This window comes from Salvelinus sp. IW2-2015, linkage group LG16, assembly GCF_002910315.2.
Source record: "Salvelinus sp. IW2-2015 linkage group LG16, ASM291031v2, whole genome shotgun sequence".
In the NCBI taxonomy this organism is placed as follows: Eukaryota; Metazoa; Chordata; class Actinopteri; order Salmoniformes; family Salmonidae; genus Salvelinus; species Salvelinus sp. IW2-2015.
In genome coordinates, this window is record NC_036856.1 from 18,919,793 (window position 1) to 18,938,869 (window position 19,077).

General features: G+C 44.8%; 1 long non-coding RNA gene across 1 annotated transcript in view; it reads right to left on the reverse strand.

Annotated features, from left to right (window-relative positions):
• LOC139028938 (uncharacterized) overlaps positions 1–1,470 on the reverse strand; it is a 95,714-nt gene extending 94,244 nt beyond the window's left edge. The window contains exons 1-2 of the long non-coding RNA XR_011481167.1: positions 1,328–1,470; positions 234–299 (exon numbers count right to left, since the gene is read on the reverse strand). This is a non-coding gene — a long non-coding RNA (uncharacterized lncRNA). The remainder of the gene's footprint in view (positions 1–233; positions 300–1,327) is intronic.
• Positions 1,471–19,077: the final 17,607 nt, after the last annotated feature.

Genomic DNA, 19,077 nt, shown 5'->3' on the forward strand with positions numbered 1-19,077 from the left:
CTGTGCCATAATCTAGCATGGTGAATTCAAAATATATTACAATATTTACGGCAATTACAGATTGTACATGTATCAAAGCAAGGCTGAAAAACAGTAGCATTAGAGGGTCATGGGGGGGAAATAGCCAAGCTATTTATAGTAGTCTCTTAAAGTTCCCCACTCCTTTGAAATCCCCGGCTGCCTTTTGAATAATGTTGTGAATAAAATCAATATAATAACAAACAAATACTCACGTCAATGTTGAGAAAGTGGTTCTTTAGCATGTGTTTTATGTGTAGTACTGCAACAAGTCCCCCATTCTAATGACAACACAGAAATTAGACAATGAATAGTAATGGTTATTATCATATGAGAAAATCTATCACAGAATTTGTGAGAGCAGTGCTTTACGTATAGCGTTTTCAGGGGTGAAATACGAAACACAAGATCACTCTCTATAGATGTTTAGTACTGTAAGCTGAGGAAAATGCTTCTCTGTGGCTCGTGTAAAAATGTTATCACCTTACAGAGGAGTATGCAGCAGAGTGAAATTTGCCTCACGAGAAGAGAGATTTGGAGGCGAATCCGAAAAGGTTTAATTAATTTTAAATGATGCTTTTCAGAGTGTTAGAGGCTCAAAGCAGTGGAGTGGAAAGCAGTTGGAGTGGCTAGTGCTTGGCAACCGGACTAATCTAGGCCCTCCTCAGCAGGCTCATTTGGGAGTCTTACATCAGCATGTAGGCATCCCGAGGTGGAGCTTTACTGGGTCGCTAGTGGGGCTAGTGGGGGGTACTCAAAGTTTGTAAATCCACAAGCTTCTCCCATACAGAAAACCAACATTGCTATATTATTCAATGTGGACAATACACGTATACAACTTTGAGCAGGGCTTTAAGGCACCTAACTATCTTACCCCATCTTACTGCTACGAGGAATCCTACTTTTCATTTAAACTCCATTATGTTCTTTATGTATTCATACAAGCAGTGGGGGAGGGGTGTGAGAGGCAGACATTTATTTCTCCCTCAACTACATTACATGTTCTTTAGAGATAATAGCTTGCAATCTATGCTAAATCTAGAATTCTTGAAATCCAGAGTTTTCTTTCCATGCAATGACATTATGCACATCTATACTATTTTGCTTCTAAACTGGTTTCCCATTTGGGCAGCAGAAAAGTTTGAAAGCAGCTTCATGATGACTGCGAATAGGAATTGGACAAACTCTTGGTTCCAATACTTTACATAAGCATAGGTTATATAAAGACGTTCATAGTTATGGGGACACCTTTGTCTACCTATCTACCTATAAACAATATAGACACATTACTAAACAAAGCAACAAGCACCTGCACAAAGGCTGTTGCCTATCCCCTATGTAGAGCAGCTCTCTCTCTGGTGGTAATGTACAGCGATGTGTCCATTCTGTAAGCTATCTCCACACAAAGGCAATAAAATGCTGAGCACGAAAGATACAGCTCCACAGGAAGGAGGCCTCCGCTTGGCAGTGAGAGGAGGGGAAACAGTCCCCTCCTTGTTGTGGCCGAGTTGCTGCAGCTTATCGCTTACGTGGCCTACATGACGCGAGGGCCACGATAAGGGAGGCACAAATGCAGCCTTTATTTCTGACTGCAACATGAAACTCAGTCACTCGCAGATGAGTGGCAGGAACATCCTCAACAATTTATGCCCCATTTACAGGAGTGGGACAAAGTGGCCGGGGACGGACGTTTTCACATTAGGGCTAAAGTGGGGTTGTTTATGGGAAACTTATGAAACTGTTTAAACAGTTTAATATTTTAATGCAATTCAGTATACCGTACAAGTTTTGTTTGTGTTTTCAGTTTGTTTTTCAAGTTTCAAGTTTTATTGTCACGTGCAGTACAGTGAAATGCCTTTCTTGCAAGCTCTAAACAAAACAATGCAGTAATCAATATCAATGTAGCACAAAAAATAACAAGGTAGAACAAAACACACGAGAAATAAAAATAATAAATACGTTTAATTGATTCACCACATTTAAAATAGCAAAATAAATATTTGAGTGTGTAGCTACCTCACATTATATGGAACGGCAAATTACAATTGTTCAAAAACAGACTATTGTATGCATAGCTTAGCTACCTGTTGATATCAGCTGCTGCCTCACTTAAGCATCATCCTGGATATGGTCAGGGACTTGTCTAGATGTCCACACTATCCAGAAGTGCGGAGGACACATTTTCTTTCCAAGGGGAGAATTTGTGTTTGTAAGGAGGGTTCCTGGGGCCTTTGTTTCCAGGCCTTGATGTGTGACCAGTCGCTCTCAGGCCTCCCCTTCACCCCTGGCCTATTCTGCCAGTGTTCTGCCCACCCATACTGTCACAGCAGGGGAAGGGTTTCAGGGAGAGACTGAATCAAAAGCTCAAGGAGAAAAATTGCTTTTCAGGCTCTGCTGTGTGGGAATCGGATGAGGGGCCTCGCTCAAATCCGGTCTCCAGGCAACCAGAGCGATATGCCGGGGGAATATCATTAAAGTTGGAAAACTAAGCAGTCTTTCTGAATTTGTAAACCTAATCAGCAGAGGTAAAAAAAAGGAAGGGGAAAAAAAGGATGACACACGAGGCAACCATCAAAGTCTGTCCCAATGTTCTTTTTTTTGTGTTTGCTTGTTCATTTATTCATTCATTAATTGATACTAAGAATACCCTATATCAGGGATCATCAACTAGATTCAGCCGTGGACCGACTTTTACTTGAGTGGATGGTCGGGGGGCCGGAACATAATTAAAAATCATTTGTAGACTGAAATTGACCACAAGAAGCCCAAACAGATATAACATTTGACTGAAACATAATCATTTCAAACATTTCAAATTTCAAGCTCTCTATTATGCGTGGGAATACTTGGGAACAGATTTCTTATATTAAAATCACTTTGAGCTGATTTCCTGTCTTTTATGTCTAACAATGAAAATTCAACCCCAAAATATTTTGTTTACATTTTATTTTTGCTCAGAAAACCAAATAAAACCACTTGCGGACCAAATTTGGCCCGCGGGCCACGAGTTGGGAAACCCTGACCCACATATTATGTGATTTTGAATGAAAGACAATGACACGATAGAGAGTAAAGCTAAACCAGTGAAAAGTGCAGCTCCAGACAGACAGACCCAGGTTGGGAGTGAAATAGGGGAACTGCCACCTCTGCAGCTGGCCCTTCATCACAAGATTAATAAGTTGCCGTTTCCAGGCCGACCAGAACCTAGTGGGAACCATCCAGCGCTTCTGTGAACGGCCTCACCACAAGCTGGCCTGGTTTACAGCTCTGTTTTGTCCTGCACTCTTAAAGTGGTGAAAACATCTGTGACTAGAATGATGTCACCATGAAGGGTGTCCAACAAGTTGAAGCAATCAAAAAAAAGAAGAAGCCAAAACAACAACAGCCAGGTTGTATTACCAGCCAATGGAGCGTGTCCAGCACTTTTGATCTCTTTCCATTTCCTTTTAGTGGTCTACTTTTGTTCTCATTTGGATGGGAGAAATAATGGGTTTACTTTCCAGTGACAAGATTTCAGCTTTACTGAAGAATCTCTTATCACATACAGTACTTTTTTATTGTCTCTGGAAATTGGACACAAGGTGGTTTTCATGTAAATCAGAAACTAGTTAATCTATGATCATAAGTACTGTAATAGTACTGTACTAGTACTGTAATGGTGCAGTCCTCCACTACTGCATGACCAAGGCAACAATGAGTTCCCTCATCTTTAGATCCGCCTGTCAAAGTTCTCTAAAATCATTAGTAAGCAAACCACGAGAACAGGTGCACTGGGCCATGTGATGCTGTGATACATACCTTATATATAACTTACATGAATTAGATGTCTGAGTTTTAAAAGGACTTAGAAAAACAGTAAAGCATGTATGATAACCTTCTCTTTCCAGAAGGTTGCTAATAGCATAACATCTTCAAACTCCCTACTTAGGGTAATAAAAGAGTATGTCCCCTCTTTGTTCATCATTCTACAAATGAATTACCCATAAGAGCCTCGCAGATCAATTACTGAGTTGGACTACTTCATGTTTCAGAGGGTATGCAGTGGCACTGCCCCCCAGTGGATCACTGGAAGACACTTCACACTCAGACTAAACAGACTTTACACTATTATTAAAAAGCATGGTACTGGAGTGATTGGAAATGTAGCTGACAGAAGGTATCCTTTTGGCTTGTGCAGCTAGAAGCTCATTTTACTCATTTTATATTTGTATACTTTATTTATTTTATTGGAAAAACAGGATACTAAACTGTCATCAAGAAAAATATAGTTAAATTCTGATTCTTTGCCATCACGCGACAACGCCATACAAGTCCCTTCTGTTGACTACAGTGAAGCTGCTTTGTTCGCCCAGGCTCATAAGTTTTAATGAACCCAAAATAGCTTTTAACATTTAAACTGGGCCCTTTTATTCAGGTTTCACTGCACTGTAAGGAATACAGTGGGAGTAATGAAGCAGAGCATAGAGGAGATAAGAGTTTATAATATAGGTAATCACAACCCAAAGCAGCAACCTTAACACATAAAAAACCTCTGATTATCACCAGGTATTGTATTCATTCAGTATACTGTATGGGTGAAAATCTGTGGTGTGTGACCATGTATATTATCTATCCTAATGAAAAAGACTGTAATTACTTCAGATTGCTGTTGGCTTACATTTACTTTCATTGAGCCTGCTCTCTTCAATGTGAGTCTAAATACGTTTTGCATTTAGAGAAACTGTAGCTCACTTTTCACACAAGTGCATGCGCGCGCACACACACACACACACACACACACACACACACACACACACACACACACACACACACACACACACACACACACACACACACACACACACCTTTGTCAGCATGGGGTGACATTTCCCTTCGTCCACTGATTGTTGTGTTTGTGTTTCCTGTGCGGACCTTGCCCCCCACAAAGAGCTCTATGTTTCACTGTTACCTGCCTGACAACCAGACGTAAACTAAACTAGTGCTCCTCCTGCTTCCTGACATCACAGTGCTGGGCGAGAGGTTGGAGGCTGGATAGAGCAGCCGGGCCTGGCCAGTATCTGGTGATCGCCCACTGCCCCCCTGTGAGACAAAGCCAACTCCCAGAAGAAAATTAGCGCATTTAGCTGTCAGCACCAGGCTCACTTTTCAATCCAGACCAGCATTCACAGAGACCCGCTTTTTTCCTCCCTCCTTTCTTTGGCTGGAAACGCGATCTCCATATAGCTCAAAGATCAAGAAAAAAGGTGTAAACTGCACATAAATGTGATCAAGTGTCCCTCTATCAGATCCCTTAGATCTGACTGAACTCCCACCCACCCAGACTAACCCACCCCTCTTTGTGGCTCCCTAGCCGTCTCTCAAAAAGAGAAGCAGACAAGTGCAACACAGTTTTACTATTATTCACAGTGCAACTTTTCAACACTGGACAATAAAACACTTGTAATGGCAATGTTTATTGTTATTGTAAACATGTATAGATGCCACTCACTGTTGGACATTTTACCACAAAATAGCAAACACCCCAAAACATTTAACGCAGTAGACTTTTTACAGCAGAAGTACAGTCTAACTACTTTGCCCTTTCTTTAAAGAGATCCACTCTGGCTGACTGGCTCTACCCTGATTTACACCGTTTTTTTCCATGAGGGCCTACACTATAACATGATTCACCCATCCTCCCACTTTGGTGACAGTCCCTTTGCCAGAGGCTGGGAAATGAGGGGTTGGGAAAGCGGGGGTGGCACGGGTCCTGGCTGTGCCTGTGTGTGTGTGACTGGACTGAGTGAACCCCCCGGCCCTGCTCTGCTCCGCCTGCCACAGGCATGACCCACATCACACTGGAGTCCCAGTGCACCCTGAGCACTTCTCGTCTATCCGTCGCCAAGGAGGCAGGCAGGGACGCGGGAACAACAAGTCATTTGTACCTGTAGAGGAGGACACTCCTGGGAAACAAACAGATGAGCCTCTCCCCCTGAATACAAGCCTTTCTCTCAGGGTAAACAGAACTGCATGAGAAACATACAAACTATCGGGAGGATCGCACTTAACTCTTTCAGCGCCTGTCGTAGGGCCTGGAGGGGACAGAGAGAGAGAGCGAGGCAGAGGAGCGATTAGCCACACCTGCTGGGGACTAGGGTGGGAGACAGACTGTACAGGAGGAGGACAACATCCTGATGTAGTAAGGGCTGCTCTACCAGGGCATAACATCACCACATATACAGGCTCACAGTGCTGCACTTCATGCAAATTCCACTTCATACTAAAACATGTGTCAAGCTGTGCAAAAGTATTTGAAACTGCCATAAGCAGCTTCGCTTTTGACTGTCATTGTGTTCTCTATAAATCCAAATTATTTAACCACAATCAATTATCTGATAATAATTTAATTGTATAAAAACAAAAACAAAAATAATGTAATATTTTTGTAGAAAAATTCTGGATGTGTTTGATTGCGAAAGCATAGCTTTTATTTTGATTTAAATCTGTGCCTTGAGGTACTTGTGAATAACCTTCCATTGAACACAGAACTCTTGCCAGTTCCCATGGCTGTGCAGAAGACAACCCATTGTACACCCAAGGACATTTCTGTCTCTCCATCCATAGAATTTACACTTCAGCACCTAATAGAAGACGTCATATCGACTCGCTACAGAAACACCATGCATCTGCTCCCAAATACCCAAGACAATAAACAACTCAGACGAGATGTTAAAATCTCATTCTCAGACACAGTCTGACAAAAATAAATTACGTACATTCCGCTTTTGGACAATTCTTTCCCAGAGTTTCCTTTTAAGATCCAACATTATCTTGGAGAAAGTTAATTAAAGTTGCAAAGTTTAAATCAATGAGGATTTTTCTCCTTGGTCCCGGACTGACAAACTGGTTGGTCAGAAATGAGTGATGGGCATGACAGGACTTTACAAGATTACCCAGGAAGACAAAACTCCGTAATGACCAGCAAATGCTTCCTCCTGGAATACACTGGGAATCCTGCACTCCCTCTTTCTCTCCCCAAAACAATCTGGAGACACTAGTCTAAAGTCCCCGCCTCATAATGTGACCACATCCTGTAATTCCACAGATCATTACCAACTTTCCAAAACTTAATTTTGCAATTACACATGCAATTAATTAATAAATGTTCTGTCATTACACTCCCCATGTGATCCCTGCCAAATGAATACCTCTTGAAATAAAGTGGTCAAAATGAACTGGGAGGGTTAAAAGAGAGAGGGAGCGAGGGGGAGGGGGAGAGAGAATGAAATTGTTATTAAGGGATTGTGAAGTTAATCTGGTAAGCAGCTAGGCGGATATGGGGATAGTTCTTCAAGGCAGCACTCTCTCTCTCTATCAGTGCGGGGGTCTAGACAGATCCAGGGCCGTTAGTTATTGAGAGCGATGGATGGAGAGTAGAGCTCCCGTCCCGGAGGACGGATTAATGACATCTATGAGCTCAGAGAACGCCACCGCCACCGCCACCGCCACGCCGCACCAACGCTAGCCACGCCAGATCTGAGGAGAAGCGGAAAATATGGGTTGTGTACCTTTTCGCTTAATGCACCGAGATCCCCGCATCGACCCAGCCTCTGTACTGCCAGTCTGTCTGACTACTGTACAGAGTGCCCACACAGTACCAGCACACTGACTGTATCAAAGAAGATCACATCAAGTCATTTCAGCCAATTGAATCATGTCCATCATTAAGATGACTGAATTAGATCCGATCTCTCCATTGGATACTTTTCTCCATTTGCTTTTCGGACTTTTCAGTCCAAAAATCTACTAATAGCCGTATGACTCTGCACCATGTGGAAAGAGATTTCTTCCCAGAATATTTTGAATCAGGCATTGCTTTAGGATTCATCTGAATACAGTTTTTCTTTAATCCTCATATGCAACATTATTCCACACACAGCTGAAACCATCTAGCAAATATACTATTGACACTATGAACAGCTTCAGAGGTATTTGATAACCATTGACACAGTGCACTGGGTTTGCTCGTTGCTGACATGAAGTATAGAGAGGAAGAGGAAAACACCATGGTTTGTTTCCAACAAGATCATGGACCGTTAAAGCCACTTTTGACAACAAACCTGAGCCCGTCCTCCATTAGTCCCCTCTTCAGTTACTAGATGATGTGTTTGAGGTGAATTCATTAATAATAAGGGTTAAGCACTTCAGGTTCCATTTTAAATCCTTTTGTTGTGGTAAAATACATTTTAAAGCCTTTTGTAGTGGTAAAATACATTTTAAAGCCTTTTGTAGTGGTAAAATACATTTTAAAGCCTTTTGTAGTAGTAAAAGTGCAGCCTGGATCATATAGGGTAAGGTGAGTCAGGCCCTAAAAGCACTCCACAGCACCTGGGAGCAACTAGACGATTGTTCAATGACAACTGATGGGCCACTATCTGCTGCTGAATGTAGATCTCAGTCCATTAAGAGAGAGCAATGAAACTAGCTACATCTGCTGCGAGGACATCACTGTGCATACAGGGACGTGGAAGGGAAAAGTTTCCAAACAATACAAGCTCTTAAAGAACAAATCCTTTTTATACCAGTTTGTTTAAATATAAAATATCATACTTTGTGGATTTTAGCTTTGACCCTGAAGATTTTGGCATTTTCTATGGAATTGTGTCTTGTTTGCTTATGTACAATTGACAATGCACTTCTGATTAACTAAAATGCCGCTTTCGCAAACAATATTATCATGCATAGGTTGTCAAAACAAAATCTATAGCAAAAAAATAATTCTGTGAATTAAAATGCTTAAATGACAGTCAATCAGCCTTGTAATCCACGGTGCAGGTAATTAGTGACTGGGAAACCAAATTACTCTGGTGAAACCCGAGTCTTCTTTCCTCTCGACATGGTTCATCAGATCGATCAAATGACAGCTACAGTATCAAACTCGTTAGGCTGTTCACTCACAATGCAAGGCCTATAGAAGATGGTAAATGCGCCTGGGAATTAAAAAAACATTTAAACTGGTATTCAACTCTCAGTGGGGTAACAACAGGTCTTTTTTAATCAACCTTGACTATTTTTAAGTACGAGAGTTTCTTTTTGCATGATTATGAGGGCTTAATTACAAGAATAATAGCAAGCATCTCTGTCTGAGACATTAAAGGGATACTTCGAGATGTTGTCAGATGAACTTGTGGATGCCATTTTTGTGTCTCTGTGTCCAGTATGAAGGAAGTTCGAGGTTGTTTTGCGAGCCAATGCTAACTAGCGTTAGCGCAATGACTGGAAGGCTATGGGTCTCTACTAGCTTGCTAGAGAGAAGGAGAAAAATAACCTGCATAATTTTCAAACTGCTTCAGTTGCAAACTGCTTCCCCGTCTCCATGGAAACTCAAGTTGTGATTCTAAAATACAGATAACTGATCATCAGATATGTCTGGCCTATGATAAGTTGACCAGACAGGGCTGTGTCAGTAACACTGCTGGAGACACGTGAAGGGGAGCGAGAAGAAGAGGGGAGAGGAAGAAGAGAAGAAAGGAGGGGATGGAGTAAGGGGGAGGGAGGGAGAGAGGTGAGGAAAGAGAGAGGAGTAGGAGGGGAATGGGAGGGAGAGGCAGATGAAAGAGGGAAAGAGAAAGAGGGAGAGAGGAGGGAGGGGAGGAAGAAGAGTGAGGAGGGGAGGGAAGGGGAGAAGAGGGGGGAAAGAGGAGAGGAAGGGGAGGGAAGAGGAGAAGAGGGAGAGAGGAGATCGGAGGGAGGGGAAAGAGGAGAGGAGGGAAGAGGAGGAGAGGGAGGGAGAGAGCGAGAGGAGGGGAGGGGGCACTGGGAAGCTAAAAGTGGGTCAGTGACTGAAGCCGTCTGGGAATGCGATGTGGCGTAGGTGCAGTTGCCTGTTAATATTCACTGAGTGCCACCCTGCCTGCGAAGCCGGTGCCATTGCAGTCGCCAGCCCTCCAGTCTCTCTGGCTCACATTCTGTACGCTCCGCTCCTTCTTGACTGCTCTCGGGTTGGCGTCACCCGTGAATTGGCGGTTCCTTAAGTTTGCCATGTGCAGTGACCCGCTCCCGACCTCCAGCCATGATACAAACTACCGGATTGCAAGTAATCTCTAATTACCCACAATACCCCTCTTCACTCAGTCCACCGCTTATGATGTCGGCCTAATCAATTTGGACACCACCAAGATATTCCCTGGGATACGCAGGGTAGAGCAAATTAGGAAGCAAGGCTGGTGCCCCATTTAAAAATCCAAGGGGAGTGGGAATATTGTGACATGGTGATGCCACTGGACAAGTCCCATCCCCTCAAAATAGTTACTACGACCACACTAGCTGAACAACTCATGGAACGTCTGAGAACTCATAAATATGAGTGACACATATGTTCTAAATTGATTAACGTCATAACTTTCCAGCTGCCACAGTAACGGGTGTGAAGTCAAGGGACATTTCTCTTATAAGAGAGGGTTGTTTGACAGCAGCAGTCTCTTCCTGGGAAATACACAGCTATTTTCTTATATGACTCAGCAGCATCCTAAACTGCATATCGGACCTGGTCAAAGAGAACTTGGTCACTAAACACAGGAAGGAATGACGGCATGGGTGAGAAAGACATGACAACGAACGGACACAGAGAGTAGTAGAGTAGTCAGAGTAGTCTGCTAAAGCACAAAACATATTCCAAACGGTATCTCCATTGCTTACATTAACAGCTATGGAATATAGGGATTCTCACTTCAGACAAAAGTTCTTATTAGTGTGTTTTACCTGCCCAACAATATTAGATATGAAATATATAATAAAATACCTCAACTATAGACATGTTTTGATATTAGATAAGCTATATGGTTGGGTAGCATCAACGTGTTTGACTGTAGCAGACCAGTAACAGTTAGAGTGGATGAATCTGGCCTGGATAACATCGTCGACAGCAGATTATATTTCACATTTTGTGTGAGTGACCTTTCATCAGGGACACAGCAGAAACGCCATTGTTCTGGAGAAAACACAATACGCAGCTTGGGTTTTGAATGGTTAGGGGCAATGGCAAGAGAATTGGATTCCACACGAGAGCCTTATGGCACATCATTCAAGAGACATGATCTACAACCAGGCTCCTGTCTTGAAATATGAATCCATCTAACGTGTATGAAGCGCATAGGTATCAGACTCCATGTTTATCATAAATATTTACATATCACAGTGGAAATCAGTTACTTATACAGTAACTATCATGACACAAGGCAAGACCCAAATGCAGACACAGGAGGCAGATGGTTGGAGTCTTACAATGTCTAATAATCCAAAAGGAGTAGGCAAGAGAATGGTCGTGGACAGGCAAAAGGTCAAAACCAGATCAGAGTCCAGGAGGTACAGAGTGGCAGACAAAATGGTCAGGCAGGCGGGTACAGAGTCCAGAAACAGGCAAGGGTCAAAACCGGGAGGACTAGAAAAAGGAGAATAGCAAAAAGCAGGAGAATGGGAAAAATGCTGGTTGACTTGGAAAATCATACAAGACGAACTGGCACAGAGAGACAGGAAACACAGGGATAAACACACTGGGGAAAATCAGCGACACCTGGAGGGTGTGGAGACAATCACAAGGACAGGTGAAACAGATCAGGGTGTGACAGTACCTCCCCCCCCTAGGGACGCCACCTGTCGTCCTTCCTGGGCGCATACCTTGCTGACCGGGGTGTCGGCGGTAGAAATCGGCAATGAGGGCCGGGTCCAAGATGTCTTTAGCAGGAACCCAGCACCTCTCCTCCGGGCCATAACCCTCCCAGTCAAACAGATACTGGAAACTCCTGCCCCGTGGTCGAACCTTCAGGAGGCATCTCACCGTATACGCTGGCTAGCCATCGATTACCCGTGGGGGGGGGGGGCTGGATGGGCCTGGAAACAGGAGACAAAGGACTGTGAGACACAAGCTTAATTCTGGACACATGGAAAGTAGGGTGGACACGGAGGGTACGGGGTAGCACAAGATGGACAGCAGTGGAACTCAGGACTCTGGAGATGGGAACAGTACCAATGAACCGGGGAGACAGTTTGCAGGACTCTACCCGCAGGGGCAGGTCCCGAGTGGAAAGCCATACCCTCTGCCCAATGCAGTAGCGGGGAGCCGGGGTCCGGCGACGGTCCACACCGCTGTCGACAATACCTGGAATTGGTCTTTAGAATAGCCACCCTGGCTCTTCTCCAGGTACGTCGACAGCGGTGGACAAACATCTGGACTGAGGCCAGAAGGAGCTTGCCGTGGAGTCTTGTTCTGAGAACACACTGTGCATGCAGCGACGAAGGCAGAGATGTCAGGAACCATTGTGGGCCACCAGAAACGTTGTCGGAGGAAGGCTAGTGGATGACAGGTCAGCCAGGAGGAATGAGCCCATTCCAGTACCCAGGACCGGACTGGGTTAGGGACAGACAGACGGTTAGCCGGGCCCCCTTCAGGTCCAGGCTGGGAGCATTGTGCCTCGCGAACCAGGTTCTCAATACCCCAATCGACAGTGACAGCAAGGCATGAGGTACGGAGAATGGTTTCAGAGGTCGAGGGTGTGGCAGAGGAACTGTATCGGCGGGAGAGAGCGTCAGGCTTCACATTTCTTGACCCTGGGCGGTAGTAAATGGTGAAGTTGAATCTGGTAAACAAGAGGGCCCACCGGGCCTGCCTGGATTTGAGGCGCTTGTCTGTACAGAGATATTCCAAGTTTTTATGGTTGGTCCAGACCAAGAATGGCTGTTCGGCTCCTTCCAGCCAGTGCCTCCACTCTTCCAACGCCATCTTAACCGCCAGGAGTTCTCATTTGCCTACATCGTACTTCCTCTCTGCAGGATTGAGATGATGGGACAGGAAGGCACAGGTATGAAGGTTTTGGTCCTGGGCAGATTGCTGGGACAGGATGGCATCCACTCCAACATCCAAAGCATCAACTTCCACCACAAATTGATGCGAGGGGTCCGGATGGATGAGGATGGAAGCTGTTGTGAACCAATGATTCAGGTCCACAAAGACTTTGTCGACAGCTGGAGACCATTTGAACGGTACCTTGGGAGAGGTGAGTGCCAAGAGGGGGGCCGCCGCCAGGGTGGTGTAATCCCGAAGAAAACGGCGGTAGAAGTTAGCTTAACCAAGAAACCGTTGCAACTGCACCCTGGACGTTGGTTGAGGCCAATCCACCACTTATTTCACCTTTCCAGGATCCATCTGAACATTGCCCTCAGCAATGACATATCCCAGAAAGGTGATAGTAGAGCGGTGGAACTCACACTTCTTGGCTTTCACAAACAATTGGTTCTCCAGGAGGCGCTGACATAAAGTTTTCTGACATAAAGTACATGTTCTTGGGAAGATCGGGAAAAAAACAGGATGTCGACAAGGTAAACAAACACAAAACGATTTAGCATGTCCCGGAGCACAACGTTGACCAAAGCCTGGAAAACAGTTGGTGAGTCCAAATGGCATGACCTGGTACTCATAATGTTCACTGGCTGTGTTGAAGGCTGTCTTCCACTCATCCTCCTCGCGTATCCGAACAAGGTGGTAGGCATTCCGAAGGTCCAACTTGAAAAACATGGTGGCTCCCTGGAGAGGTTCAAACGGCGAGAAGAGGAGAGGAAGGTGATAACGATTTGTTACCGTAATGTCGTTAAGTCCCCGGTAGTCAATGCACAGACGCAGGGTCTTGTCTTTCTTTTCCACAAAGAAAAACCCTGCTCCGGCAGGAGATGCAGACGGACGAAAAAAATGGGCTCCAACCCAGGATGGAGCTTGTGGTCCAGTCAATCACCGGATTGTGCTTTTGTAGCCAGGAAAATCCCAAAACGACTGGAACATGGGGAGATGCAATGAGGAGGAACTGTATAGTCTCACTGTGGTTACCAGAAACCTGTAATTGAACGGGCACAGTATTATGAGTGACTTATAGAGTGGCCGTCCAGTGCCCTAGCATCCATGGGCACAGAGAAGCTGAGTGGGAATACCAAGCTCTGAAGCTATCGTGGAATCCATAAGACATTCATCAGCCCCAGAGTCAATGAGCACTCGGAGAGACTCAGATTGGTCTCCCCACAGCACAAGCACAAAAAAGGGTGTGCGGGTGATGGGAATTAGGGAACTCCCAGTCTGACTCACCATAGTGCTGGTACACACTAGAGACAAGGGTTTCCTAATAGGGCAGGTAGCTATAAAATGTCCTGCCCCTCCACAGTACAGACAACAGTTACTGTTCATCCTCTGTGAGCGTTCCACCAACTGATAACCTTGCTCTTCCCAACTGCATAGGCTCAGGAGTATCCAACTCACCCATCGTAGATTCACGAGAGTGCTCGGGTGGCTTCGAATCCTCTCGGAAAAGCCTCCTTCGGAAACTTCCGGATTCCCTCGAAGGTGAACGAGCCATTGCGGGTGCACGAGTGTGCCTGAGACCAGACCTCCTCTCACTCCTACGTTCCCTTAGGTGTCCATTGATTTTGATGGTTAGGGCGATAAGGGATTCGAGGTCCACCGGCAATTCCCAAGCAGCTAGCCCATCCTTTACATCCTCAGATAATCTGTGCAGAAAAGTATCGAAAAGAGACTCCAGATTCCAGGCACTCTTGGCGGCCAACGTGCGAAAATCAACCGCGTAGTCTGCCACACCACGGGAGTTCTGACATAAGTAAAGCAGTTTACTGGCCTCCTTTCTCCCAGATACCGGAGTCTCAAATACCTTTCTCACCTCTGCCATAAATTCCTCCAGATGACCACAAATGGCAGATTGTTGCTCCCAAACTGCCGTAGCCCAGGAGAGCGCCCTTCCCGAAATAAACGTAATGATATACGCTATCTTCGATCGGTCTGAAGGAAACGAAGATGGCTGTAGCTCAAAAATAAGCGAGCACTGACCTGGCAGGCACCAGGATTCCCCGAATATTGCTCCGGAGGAGGTAAGCAGGGTTCTCGGGGAGCCGGGATAGGCTGTACAAACTCACCACAGAGAGGGAAATAATTACTGGGTGATTGGGGTTTTTCAGAGGTGGCAGGCAACCTCTGAGCTAACGCCCTGATTTGCTCCATAATAGCCTTTAACCCATGGTCGTGGTGTTCCGTCGAGGACCTGAGCCCTTCCAAAAGGCCCTGTACAAACTCTTCATGTCTCCCAATGGTGGCTCCCTGCTGGGAGACAGCGTGGCGGGGCTGGTCCAAGTCTGCTGGGTCTGTCACGTCCAGTTCGTACTATCATGACACAAGGCAATACCCAGATGCAGACACAGGAGGCAGATGGTTGGAGTCTTACAATGTTTAATAATCCAAAAGGAGTAGGCAAGAGAATGGTCGTGGACAGGCAAAAGGTCAAAACCAGATCAGAGTCCAGGAGGTACAGAGTGGCAGACAGACTCGTGGTCAAGGCAGGTAAAATGGTCAGGCTGGTGGGTACAGAGTCCAGAAACAGGCAAGGGTCAAAACCGGGAGGACTAGAAAAAGAAGAATAGCAAAAAGCAGGAGAACGGGAAAACGCTGGTTGACTTGGAATAACATACAAGACGAACTGGCACAGAGAGACAGGAAACACAGGGATAAATACACTGGGGAAAATCAGCAACACCTGGAGGGGGTGCAGACAATCACAAGGACAGGTGAAACAGATCAGGGCGTGACAGTACCAGCCCCCCCCTAGGGACGCCACCTGGCGTCCTTCCTGGGCGCATACCTGGCTGACCGGGGTGTCGGCGGTGGAAATCGGCAATGAGGGACAGGTGAAACATTTCAGGGCGTGACAGTAGCAATTGGCGTTAAGTACAACTATAGCCACTTGCTTAGGTAGGAAACTATAGGAAATCCAACAACAGTCTTGTTGAGGTGCCCTAGGAGAACTGTATTGTGTTTACTCAGAGGAAAAAAGGAAATCGCAAATACATTCCTGCCAATTTAATTTTGCATGTCATGCTCTTCGAATAATAGCTGTTAGAACTATTGAGTCAATAGCTTGACACGTTATTAAAATGCTAATGTGGTGTTTAACTTTGGTTCCAGTTGTCCTGTTTGTTTACTGTAAACTGTTGGAAAGGAGTGGCTGCCTGGATATTTTGCTGACAATAGTGTCTTCCCCATATAGCAAAATGAGACATTATGCTACATGCTTGATTCAAAAATAAGAGGTGGGTAGTTGTTACCAGGACAACAGAGTCTCATTTTACCCCACAGCCCATTTCCAACCTGTTACCAAATTACTAAGTGCTGGGGCACAGCTTCAAAGGGTGGAGACTGATGCTACTAATGTAATGAAACTGTTCACTCATATATTTAAAACGTGGTGTGTCAGCTTGGAAGTAAGACAACCAATTTTTCTTTTTTCCTTTTGGCAAAATATCAACGTCTTGGAGCTTCAAAGTATATTCCCAACATGTGCCCCAGGCAAAATTCCATTAATAAAGACATGTATAGTTTCAAGTCAGAGAAAAAAAATGTCAGTCTTTGCTTTAATTTACAGAAGGTGTATTTGAAAATAATTTCTAAGATGTGCTGGTTGGAGGTTCTCGTGAAAGTGTTAATCCATAGCTATTAGCCCAGCTATAGTGTAGTAATAGAAACATATTTCCAGACAAGCTATTGTTATGCTTAAAAGGGGCAATCTGTATTTCACCTTTATTCACCTAAATAACAAAGTGGACACCCAACAATGTGTTGGTAAAAAGCTGAGGGATGGGGCTGGAACAATTTAGCCAAATTTCTAGGCAGATCTATGTTGTTTACAAACATTGGAGTAAAGCAAGCTTATATTTTGGGTTCTGATGAAGTATGACAGTCAAACTAAGCTAATAAAGTATTCATAAGTTATATTCTTCAAGAATCTATGGGTATCATTAATTTACAAGTCCAAAAATGGATGTAGCAACTGCAGATTGTCCTTTTAATAATGCCTCTAGAAGGCCTGCAATTCACATGCCATGCAAATCACATCTGTCATTGACAGTTCCTTGAAGAATATTTTTTTATTTTACCGTTATTTTACCAGGTAAGTTGACTGAGAACACGTTCTCATTTGCAGCAACGACCTGGGGAATAGTTACAGGGGAGAGGAGGGGGATGAATGAGCCAATTATAAACTGGGGATTATTAGGTGACCATGATGATTTGAGGGCCAGATTTGGGAATTTAGCCAGGACACCGGGGTTAACACCCCTACTCTTACGATAAGTGCCATGGGATCTTTAATGACCTCAGAGAGTCAGGACACCCGTTTAACGTCCCATCCGAAAGACAGCACCCTACACAGGGCAGTGTCCCCAATCACTGCCCTGGGGCATTGGGATATTTTTTAGACCAGAGGAAAGAGTGCCTCCTACTGGCCCTCCAACACCACTTCCAGCAGCATCTGGTCTCCCATCCAGGGACTGACCAGGACAGACCCTGCTTAGCTTCAGAAGCAAGCCAACAGTGGTATGCAGGGTGGTATGCTGCTGGCATACCTTCATTTCCAAGAACCTCCTATCTAGTATGGCATCATAACAATAGTAGAGCTGGCTACAGCACAGCATGGGACCAGGCTATACAAAGACTGCTTCAAGACTGCCATTAGTGTATTGTCACATAAAACAACTGGATTATGATGGACAGTCCAAGTTCACTACCATCGACAGAGTAGGATGGTTGTTTGGGTGGATATCCAGCTTCCTCCTGCCTCGAACAGTTGCAGTCCAGTTACAAAGATATACCTATTGAGAAGAGACAATGGCATGCTTTTTCCCACTGGTTCTAAAGGATCCACCCAACATCATTCCCAGACCAGGAACCTCTCCTCAGGGACCCCCAGCCATTCCATGTATTTGAACTAATTATCAAATACTTGACTACTTGGATCAGGTGAGTTAGTTTAGGGCTACACCAAAATTGTGAAACGTCTGGGGCTCCCCGAAAAGGGGTTCGAAAAACCACTGTCACAGACAATGAGATACCAACGCAATAACAAACATGGCTAAGGGACTTGTCATGGGAAGGGTGCCAACGATAATTTCATTTACTGTATGTTCAGGTAACCTAGACAACATGAGTTGCCATTAAGCTCAGCTTTAAACTTGACAATATTATAGAAGTAGTGTTTCCCAAGGTTTAAGTTTCAAAATGATATCATCGGCCCCATTCTGCTCCATAAAATAAAGATCTAACTTTTGTTCCACAAAATTACTGCATCTGTGAGTTGTTTTTCCTTCTAATTAGATTGATAGTTTCCTTTGAGACAGTGTATGCCATACTATGGATTTGTAGCCTACGTCCTCTAAATGGGTTTTTATAAATCATTTCCATTGACATTCACACTAAAGTAATGATTCACTTCTTGCCTTGACAAAGGTCAATGTGACTATGTTGAAGTGCTGCCTTTGTTAATAAATGCATATTTTGCAGGTATAGCAGTATTCCTGGAGCTAACAATAGATTTCCGAATAATAAGTTATGATAATAGGTTATGAGTTATCAAGTTTGTCTAGAATAAGTTGTTGAGGCACATGCTCTGTGGTTTTTAGGTCGATGTGTGGGTGTGATCCATCTCTCCATTGCCCATATGGGATAAGAAGGAAGGGGAGGGGAAGAGCTGGCCTGCCTTGTGGTTCTTCAAGAGAAACAACACAAACACACAGCCAACCTCCTGGGACGTATCCTGGTGGCCAGGGAACAGTTGGCCAGCAGAGGATCCTGGGCTGGGGTGGGGGTGAGGCTGGGAGATGTGTGTGGCTGCAGGGCATAGGCAGTGCCTGGCACCACTCTGTCTGTCTGCCTGTTGGCCTTCTGCTCCTCCCCCCAACCTCCCTGTAGCTAGGACCAGGTTTTGGTTCTCACAACTTTAAAGGGTGGGGCCGATCTCCACCCAGTAATGCAACCCTTGGTTTGAGCCCTACCACCCTCGGTATTGTTTGGCCAATCCCCCAGGTAGCTGACACACTTTCCAGGCAGCATCCGGATGCTCCTCCTGCACACCTTACCGTCTCCTATCTGTCAGCAGGCTAATTTAATACTTCCCAGAAGACGGATAGAACTTTTCCTGTCCTTCCAGTCAGTGGTTTGGGGTTTGATTTCGGGTTGAATTAAATAGTGTAAAATGAGTAACA